Source organism: Mustela nigripes, chromosome 3 (genome assembly GCF_022355385.1).
Source record: "Mustela nigripes isolate SB6536 chromosome 3, MUSNIG.SB6536, whole genome shotgun sequence".
Classification (NCBI taxonomy): Eukaryota; Metazoa; Chordata; class Mammalia; order Carnivora; family Mustelidae; genus Mustela; species Mustela nigripes.
The window spans coordinates 68,049,857-68,059,819 of NC_081559.1; the positions used below are offsets into that span (position 1 = coordinate 68,049,857).

A 9,963-nucleotide genomic window follows, 5' to 3' on the forward strand; every position below is an offset into this window, starting at 1 on the left:
CCCCAGACCACCATCTCTTTGCTCTGTTGATGTAGCCCTAGTTCTTCCTTTCTTCTCTCCAATCTCTCCACCATCCCCTTCCCTTCATCAGGGCTGCCTCACTCTGTGGGCCCATTTGGACAGGCTCTGGTCAACATAATCTCTTAGACTCAAGTCCTTCCTTTTAGCCAGCTCCTTACACCCATAGATGAGACCAAGAGGCACTTAGCCAGGCATTTCAGCTCACTGGGATGCAGAGAGGCTGGAGTAGCCCACTTCCCCCTGAAGGAGAGAGCAGAGGATGAACCAGAATGTCATACTTGGAAGAGTTGAGAGGTGGGTGGAGGTGGGGTCCAAGTTTAGAGTCCCTCACCTGGCCGCCTTCCTCCTGGGCTGTCCACCTGTCTGTCCTAAAAGGTGTCATTTTCCGCTTGACACTTTCACTGAAGGAAGGAAAAATCCCTTTTGTCTGGGTTAGCTGTGTACCGTGCAGGAAAGTGGTTGGCAGTATTTCCTTTCCCAGTGAGGCTGCTAAGGAATTTTTAGTAAGGCACTCCTCTGTTTTCTAAAGTTTTCTCCTCTCAAGATTGTTCTCTCTGAGGCAATATGGTATGATTTTTCCCTAAAGTTTAAATATACATCACTGTATTCAATAGATGTTACTTATAAGGTACAGATATATTGATTTGGGGGGAATGTAATGTTATTTTTAAAACGTCAGGAATTTCATTAAAATCTACGACAAAAATCAAGAATATCTGTACATTACAAATATTGGAAAGCACACATTCATGCTTTGTGCTTTGGGTCTCCAGAAGCATTGCACGCTTGTATCATCTTGTTTAGATGTTTGTGTTGACTGGTAGAAATGTGTTTCTCTCCTTCTAACACTATAGAGATCATTTATAGGAAAGTCTGGTGTAAGCATATTCTGAATGGATAACTGACATCTGAAGTTGAGGTTCTAGATTGCAGCAGAAATCTGTTTTTGTGTGTGATCAAAGGTTAATCTGTGTGGGACAGTTAGACTCTTCAGCTCTGTTAGCATTAGAGATGGGACATCTGGTGTCCTTGGGCGTCATGGAAGCTGAATGCACTCCCCAGAAAATCTAGTTACAAAATCTTTAAGGGCAGTGGCCAACAACCAACATGACTGCTGAAAGAGCCTAGAAAATTCTAGGCTTGATAGAGGATGGCATTGAGGCCAAGGGGATCCTCTGACCTGGTGAGTAGGGCCTGGAGAAAAGGCTTGCCAACAGTGAAAGAACAAAAAAATTGAACTAGATGAGTGCATCGCAGCTTTGGGTCGTCTGTAAGGTGTGGGCGGTATTTCAGGCTAGAACTAGCAGTGTAAGGGACAAGAAATAGCCCTTATGGAAGAGAGGTAGACAAGGGCAAGGCAGGCTGGGGACTGCACCGAGGGCCAGCGGGAAGGATATATATATATATATATATATTCCTATATTCCTAAAGGAGTAAAGGCAGGAGGAAGTCCAGGTATGGGAGTCATGTGAGGCGGGACTCAGAGAAAGCTGTGGCTTTGCAGCCCTGAGGTGTCATCTTTCCACCCTCTGCATCCTCTGCCCAGATACGTGGACACCTGCCACCCAGGGGCAACTCTGGACCTTCCCAGCCAGTGGGGACAGAGCGTCCCCTCCAAGAGGACTTGCTGGAGGGGCAGAGGCAGTGGACCTACAAAATGCAAGCAGAATCCGGGACTGAGCCGAGCTGGGGAAGGCAGATGTTAACAGAATGAATGCATTAAGAGTAATCCTTTCAAGTTTCAACTCCCAAATTCTTTTCATTTTTTGGTAACTTACAATTTTGTCATGATTTAAAGTATACCCAGGGAAGTTGGAAAAGAAGTACAAAGAGCTCTCTCAGACTACTCTGTTTCTGCCCTGTATGTCTTGCCGCACTTGCTTTAGCATGCTCTTTCTTCCTCTCCCTCGCTCTCTATTTTTTTTCTGAATCATTTGTAAGTTAAGACATCGTATTCCTTTACCCCCTAAATACTAAATATTTCAGGGCATGTTTCTTTAGAGCAAGGACATTTTCTTATATAACCACAACACAATTGTCAAAAGCTGTAAATCTGGAATCCTTTTAACACTAATAATATTCAAACACCACCTATAATGTTCCACAATTTCTGTTCTATTCTTCTTAAACTGACAGAATGAAATTTAATTAAATTTCTTTTTTCTTCTGACAGTGTTAAAGGAGAGCACACACACAATATTTTTTTTTCAGCGGTATTACACGGGAAGACTTTGCCAAGGTTACAAACGTACAGTTGGCAGTCAGTGAGTTACAACATAATGACACCAATTAGATAAAGCCATCGGAGAGATCAAAGAAATTTTCTGAGTGATACGCTTGCATATTTGTTTGCCTTGGAATTAAATTTTTATAGTGCTATCTCATTTTCATGATTATAACTGAAATCACCACTTGATAAGACCTGTGTATATGATCTTTATCTTCTTGCTTTATGTAAGGGAAGATATTTTGATGATGCAAATTCAATAAATTTTCCAGATTTCCCCCAATTGGGTCAAATAGGGAAATGGCCCCCAAATGAGGTATCTAACCAAAAAGCAATGGGGAAATATGTTCTGATTGCAAAAGCCATCCAAAATATATTATTAGAGGTGAGGGGGCAGGGCAGGAGGATAAAACATCATGTACCAAAAGATCTCATTTTTTTAAAGCCAGTAGATGGATAGATAGTTTGATAGATAATGGTGTGTGCCTGGAAACATTCTGGATGTTACAGAAGAAATGAGTATCAGTGGTGATTAACTTGACAGTGGATAGGTGAAGGTTACTAGGTGAAGGGTAACAAGGGGACAGAATTACTTTTTTCCATTTACACACCTTGTAGTATAATTTTTTATCACATGCTCTTACTTATTTTATAGAAATAAAAATTTATTTTTATAGATTCGTATAAAGGAGAGGAGGGTGGGGTATAAAGAGAGACAGGGAGAGAGAGAGAGAAGAGCACAGTAGTTGGAATAAAACCAAATGGCAAGCTTATTAAAAAACTATATGCCCTAGAGGTAACAGCATTTGGCAGAATTATAAAAAAAAAACAAGCTGAATATGTAAAACGTATCGTTTTCTACCTTCCATTATTTACATATAGCTGTCAGTTTTTTCAGCAAGATTCACGCATGGGTCTCTTAAAACTGAATTTTCACTAGTGTGTTTTGATGCTAATTCTGGCGGAGCCGACTGACCGCTTTGTTCCTCTGTACTTCCTTTTAAATTACAAACTTGATTAGTATCATAGATCTTGATGAGTTAAATTTAGGTTTTGTTTTTATCAACATCAACTGACCTTCATGCTCCCACTGCCGCCTCCCTGAAAGCAAGAGGCTTATTCATAAAGAACAGACAGACATCACAGAGATACTTGACCATGGACATCATATGATTTCAAGTGGCTTCTTTCATCGCATCTTCAAGTCATTAGACTTGCTTTTGTAGATCTTCATCTCCGTGTGTTAGATGTGCTTTTCTTTCAAGCCTTAGTTTTCTTAAATGGAAATGACCCCTTAGCAGAATCGGTGTGAGGAAAAAAAAAAATCATGATGTAGGGGGAATGGGAACCAATACTCATGGTGTACTCAGGCTGCGAGAAGGTCTGCGCGGTTGGCTCGTGCAGTCCTTTCATCAACCGTGTGGGGTATGTGGTAATAGTTCTGGTTTATTATTGAGGAACCTGAAACTTGGAGTGGTTAACAAATTCCCTCAGTTATTCATCCACTCAACAAATATCCACTGAAGTCCTGCTCTGTTGTAGGCTCTGTGCTCAGTTTGGTGCACGCAGGGAGAGAGAGCGTAGCCCTCTATGAGCCTGCAGCAGAACCTCTATGAGCCTATGGAGAAAGGCACGGAGCCAGCACAGGCACATATGGGACGTAACCGCACATTACCTGGGCACACCAATGGCAAAAACATGATGCCAGGAGAGGGAGTAACAAGAGACTCACATGAGCTGGGGGGTTGGCGGGTGCCGTTCTGAAGAGGCCATATGTAAACATAGGCGAGCAGTTGTTGGCAAGGCCAGTGGCAGGAAGGGCTTCCCAGACTGTAGGAAGATGCAGGAGATCCCAAGGGGAAAGCTCAATGTGCTGGAGCATCTGAAAAGGGCCAGTATGGTTGGGAAACTGAGGTGTGGGAACTGAGGCTGGAGGGGCAGGCAGGAGCCATGTTGGGTGATGCCTGGCAGGCCTCGTTAGCACCAGTGGAGGTTTGCAGAACTGAGAGGAGGTACCACACTTGCCTGGATCTTAAAGCTTGTGTCCCCCCAACTCTTTCAGGCTTTCCCCCTCTCATATGCCCTCAGACACATGGCACTATACTGTTCTCTTCTACAGTGTTTTGCAGAATGGCTAAACCACTGCCGCCACCACTGACACTTCCTAGTGTTCCCGCTAGGAGACTTGGGGCCTGATCTGTTTTCCTCGGTGAGACCCCTGCAAACATACTCTGTAGGGGAAACAGAGTTCAGATTATCTGAAGTGGAGAGATAATAGAAACGAGGTGCCATTCAAAGGATTCAAGGCGTGTGATATTGCACGCTGATCAGAAGTTTCCAAAACCGCAGCTCTATGCCATGATTCCAAGATATGTGCAGTAGGGATATACTGGACTGGATTGACAAGGATGCCCCAAAGCTGCGTATGGTAGCTGGGAGCAGAAATCACAGCAATGATGATAATGAAGGGGGATGAAGAAAGCAAGTGCAAAAATGTGTGTGTGGGTGGAAAAGATGCAGGAGTTGGCAATCACTCAATGTAGATAGTCTCCAGGGGTCAAGAATAGTTGAAGTGAGAAGTAGCCTACTCCAGGCTCTTGAACCCTAACAGTGTGCAAAACAGATAAAAGTTGCTGTCCTTGTATAGTTTCCATTCTAGCGACCAACGTGCATGCATATGGCAAAAGCTGGGATACTGTATGCCCCCAGGGGTTAGAGGGTAGGATTGAAGTTAAGGAGATAAAATAGGTGAGTTATGTATGGATGCTTCTAGAAAAACTTGCTCAGAAAATAACCAGACAAATGCATAGTGCCTATGCTCCCTTGGTTTCAGGTTTGAGAGATAAAGCCAGAAACTAAGGAAAAGTCTCTAAAGTGGGATGTTCCAATATCTACTTGGGCAGGAAGGTCTTCCTGCTTCCCTTTCTTAGTCCCTCTGGGCTGCTATCATGAAACCTGCATGGCTTCTAAGCAACAGAAATTTATTTCTCACAGTTCTAGAGGCTGGAAGTTTGAGGTCAAGATGCCCCTGACACTTTTGTGTCTTCACTCAGCGGGGGGTGAGGAAGGGTGGGAAGGGACCTCTTTGGGACCTCTTATAAGACCCATTTCTGAGGGCTCCACCCTCATGACTTAAGAACTCCCCCCAAAGTACTCATCATCACATTAGGTGTTAGGATTTCAACTTACAGATTTGAGGGGATACATCCAGACCATAGCACCCCTTGAATCACAACTTACCGTCTCCCTCCCTCTGCTACTACTCTTCGTGCAGTTTATGTTGGAGCCAGAAAGCAAAAGCAAAACGGTGGTGCTTTCCTCTAATGGAATGATAGTCATGGGCTATTACTTACTGTGAAATGATCCTTAATTTTAGGTTTTTAAGTGATCAGTGCATCCTAATTTTGTATGATCAAGTGCTTAAATAGCACCTTCTTAGAATTTGCATGTTTCCATGATATGTATTACTGGTAGTACTGTTAGTTTCATAAGTGCTGGGCTCGATCATTCTAATTCAGAATAACTATATTAATATCCATCACCCTTAAAGATTGATAAGGTTAAATAAAATGTCAATCAACTTCATACACAGGAGGCAGAAGCTATTTATTTCAAGGTGCATAGTCACATTTACACATTAGATAGACTGTAGTAGGTCCAGGCTTAGTGAAAAGAGAGCTGTAAGGATCACTTGTGCAATACCAGCTCTAGAGCAAATTAATGTATAACTCAGTTAAGTAGCATTGACCTACTGTGTATGTGTTAGCATTAACCTACTGTGTGTGTGTATGTCTTAGCATTGGCCAACTGTGTGTGTGTGTCTAGCATTGACATACTGTGTGTATGCATCTTAGCATTGACTTACTGTGTGTGTGCGTCTTAGCATTGACCTACTATACGTGTGTGTGTTAGCATTGACCTACTATATGTGTGTGTATCTTAGCATTGGCCAACTGTATGTTTGTGTCTAAGCATTAACCTGCCGTGCGTATGCATCTTAGCATTGACTTACTGTGTGTGTGTGTGTGTGTGTGTGCGCGTGTCTTAGCATTGACCAACTATGTGTGTATGTGTTAGCATCGACCTACTGTGTGTGTGTCTTAGCATTGACCTACTGTGTGTATGTGTTCTTAGCATTGACCAACTGTGTGTGAGTGTGTGTAATTTATCATTGATCTATTATGTGTGTGTGTTTTAGCATTGGCCAACGGTGTGTGTATGTGTGTGTGCCTTAGCATTGACCCACTTGTGTGTGTGTTCTTAGCATTGACCAGCTGTGGGTGTGTGGCTTAGCACTGACCTACTGTGAGTGTGTGTGTATTAGCATTGACCAACTGTGTGTGTGTGTGGCTTAGCATTGACCTACTTATGTGTGTGTTCTTAGCTTTGACCAACCGTGTATGTGTGTCTTAGTACTGACCTACTGTGTGTGTATTCTTAGCATTGACCTACTATGTGTCTGTGTGTTAGCATTGACCCACTTGTGTGTGTGTCTTAGCATTGACCAACTGTGTGTGTGTGTCTCAGCATTGACTGACTGTGTGTATGTGTGTGTGTCTTAGCATTGACCAGCTGTGTGTGTGTGTCTTAGAATTGACCAACTGTGTGTGTGTGTGTGTGTGTGTGTGTGTGTTTTAGCATTGACCAACTGTGAGTGTGTGTGTGTGTATCTTGCTTTCAATTTGAGTTTTCCTAAGAGAAGCTCATGGCTAATTTAATTACTTGAATATGAGAGTACATACTCACTTAAATTATAATCATCCCAGGGAACCCCCCAGAAGTCTCCAAACCTTTTAGTCATATTAAAGTCATATTAAGTCATATGTTGAGTGTGCTTCAGCAAGAAATCTGAGCATTTAATATCATTCACTGTAGGTCATTGGAGATTGTTTCACCTCTAGGAATCAAGTAATTTTACTCCTACTTCATATCCCCCTCTCTTACATTACCTCCAGATTCAGGTCTGCCCCCTTAAGGGCCCAGTGTGTTCCTTGTTTTTCCATCAGAACGATTCACCAGGTAGCAGCCAAAATGATCTTTTAAAAATACGTATCTGTTTTTGTCACTTCTCTACTTATATTGCTCCCTGTTCCATGAGGGCGATGTTCAGAATCTTCACTGTGACCCACAAGGCCTTACCTGTCCATCTCCCTCATACCGCTCAGCCTTACCACCATCCCATACCGCCAGCACACTTGTCCTTACTCCCCTGCCAGACCGGCCTCATCTCTAACATTAACACCTTTTCCCCCTCTACCTGGAAGGCTGTTCTCCATGCACCCTGCCCTGTACCCCCAAGGATCCCCAACCTCAGATTCCCTGCCTTGCCCTGACTCTCAAATCTGAATTTGCCCCACACTCCATCACCCACCAGTAGGAGAGAGAATTTCAAACAGGTGCTTCTCCAGTGAGACTTAATTGCTTACCTGCAGGGTCATCTTGCTTGGGCTTTAGCCTAGACCTCTTAAACAACTCAGGGCTGGAAAACTTCCTCCATTAGAGCTATTATTGTGATTATCATGCTCCAAACTACTGCTCTTGGCAGGTTAGTCATGAATTAAAAATGGCCAGGAGTTGGCAAGCAGAATTTTGCCTCCATTTAGAAATATCTATCTTAGGACCAAAGGATATAATTAAATAGCATTGAAGATGTGGCAATGGAAGTTCTTTGAGCCCTATTATGTGGATGCTATAGAAATTGAGAAACAAGGAAACAGAATAAATTGGCGTAAGAGGTAAACCCAGGCCAGCCAAGGATCTGCTGTGGGAGAAGTGGTACATATGGCTTTAATGGACATTGGGGAAGGTATGTGCTATGGTGAATGCTGTGAAGTGTGTAAGCCTGACAATTCACAGACCTATACCCCTGGGGCTAATAGTATATTATATGTTAATAAAAAAAATTAAAAAGGTAAACAGAAGAATTTTGCTTGAAGATTTCCATTTACAACCACTTTACTTTTCCCCTTCTTTCCTACTCTTCTTCACATAATTGAGAATTCTCTGACTCTCTGAGAATTTAGAGCAATGTGGCATGTTCATTTTCACATTACACATTACACATCATACAGAAGTTACAAAAAAAAAACTCTTGCCAAGAAACAGACAAAAGGGCGCCTAAACTTTAGATCGCTATTACAAGCTCTTCTCCCAAATAATCCTAAAGCTTTCAGAGAAAGTACAGATGACCTGTTTGCCATTACATTTTATGAACTTGGCTTTAATAAGTTGATAGAACCTATAAGCTGGCAGATATAATGAGTGGAACATTAGGACAAGACATAGCCTCAGACCCCCAGAGCAGCCGTCTTCTGTTCTGCCCCAGTCCTGGCCACTACCTGCCGTGAGCTCTCATTAGCATGTCCCTGTTCTGAGCATATCCCCCACCCACCCCCATTTTCACAGCAATGCCTACCCATCATTCTTGGGGCTTCCTGTTTTTAATGCTGTTCTAGCACTCCTATCCCAACCTAAGGATGCTACTTATGCTCTCCTTACAACCTGATGATCTCCTAGGCAAGAGGGGTGGGGAGCAGGCGGGCTGTTGCTGGGAAGGGGTGTGCCCAAAGCTTATGGCTCGGCGTGGCTGCCTCTGGCCAGGCAGGAATGTAGTGACAGTCCTGTCCTGCCCTGGCTCCACTGTGGAGGCTTCTGCTAGCAGCCTGGAGAAGTCTTGGCAGCAGGCAGCTCAGAAAAGGCCTCACAGTGTGTCCAGAAGACCTTCACCTCCAGGGTAGGGAATCTTGCTCCACCAGGACCCCATCTTCTCTTGACATACAGGGCCAGCTAGGGTTCCAGCTGCCAGCCTTCCTTTATTCTCTGTTAGTCTTGCTTTGTAAACTGAGACTGGCCTTTCAGAAGGGGACCTATCTCTGGTATGCCTCCTCCCCAAGCTGATGCCACCCAGCTTCTGTATTCTGGCTTCTGGACTGCGGCTAGGTTACTTGGCATCTTTGTGAAAATCAGCCCCTGTTCTGGGTAGGAGCAGTCCCAGGCGGGAGCTCAAGCCTGTGGTGCAGAGCTGGATTTACCCTCAGCCCCCTTTCCACCAGGTGGCCGCTCTGCCAGGCTTTTGGCCAGCCCTCTTTAGTGTGGGGTCAGCTGAGAGACGTACCAGGTTTTAACCTTTCTGGAGACTGTCATCTTTTGTCTCTTCCTCAATAATATTAGCATAGCCGGTAGCACATCTCCACCTAGATTTAGGGACAGGCATCTAGCCTCACTGACCCAAGCATGCCATCCGTCTCCTCTACTGCATCCCACACCTCTCCTACTGCTTTCCTTCCTCCCTCCGTTCTAAGCCACAGACACTGACTTGGCTTTAAAAAACTGGCCTGTTATAATCCACAGATTCATTTTAAAAAATATTCTTTGACTATAAAGCAGTTCCGATGGCAAAAGGCTTTACTTATTTTTGTGAAATTACTTTTGGGCTTGCTCTCTTATGCCCTTCCTTTCTCATTGGACAGTTTCACCTTGTGGATATAAGAATAGGCAGTATACTATAAAATTACTTAAGAAAGTCTGTAACTTCGGGGCACCTGGGTGGCTCGGTCACTTGGGCATCTTCCTTTGGCTTGGGTCGTGGTCCCAGGGTTCTGGGATCCAGTCCCTCATCAGGCTCCTTGCTTGGCAGGGATCCTGTTTCTCCCTCGGCCTGCTGCTCCCCCTGCTTGTGCTCTCTCTCTCTCTGTCAAATGAATAAATAAAATCTT

The 9,963-nt window shown here is 43.9% G+C and overlaps 1 protein-coding gene across 6 annotated transcripts in view; it reads left to right on the forward strand.

Moving 5' to 3' along the window:
* RAPGEF4 (Rap guanine nucleotide exchange factor 4) overlaps nucleotides 1-9,963 on the forward strand; it is a 288,407-nt gene that overhangs the window by 148,451 nt on the left and 129,993 nt on the right. The gene's annotated exons all lie outside the window — the stretch shown is intronic.